The following is a 261-nucleotide window of genomic DNA, read 5'->3' as shown; positions in this document are numbered from 1 at the left end:
TCCCATAATCTTAACTAGTTCCCCAGTTTTATTGCCCTTCCCTACCCTATCCTAATACATCTATTTTCTTTATTGCTCACTGCTTTCCAAACTTTTTTGTTGTTGTCATTTCCTTTTTGCTAGTTTGTTTGCGTATAGTTTTCTTATTTCCTCGGTTTCATCTATCTCTCTACGTCTGTTCTACGTGATCTCGCAGGATTTCTCCACTCCTTTTTCGTTCTTCTTTTTATCTCGTTTTTCTCAGTTCATGGAAAAAAACAA

Source organism: Penaeus monodon, chromosome 19 (genome assembly GCF_015228065.2).
Source record: "Penaeus monodon isolate SGIC_2016 chromosome 19, NSTDA_Pmon_1, whole genome shotgun sequence".
In the NCBI taxonomy this organism is placed as follows: Eukaryota; Metazoa; Arthropoda; class Malacostraca; order Decapoda; family Penaeidae; genus Penaeus; species Penaeus monodon.
This window is presented reverse-complemented; position numbering follows the sequence as displayed.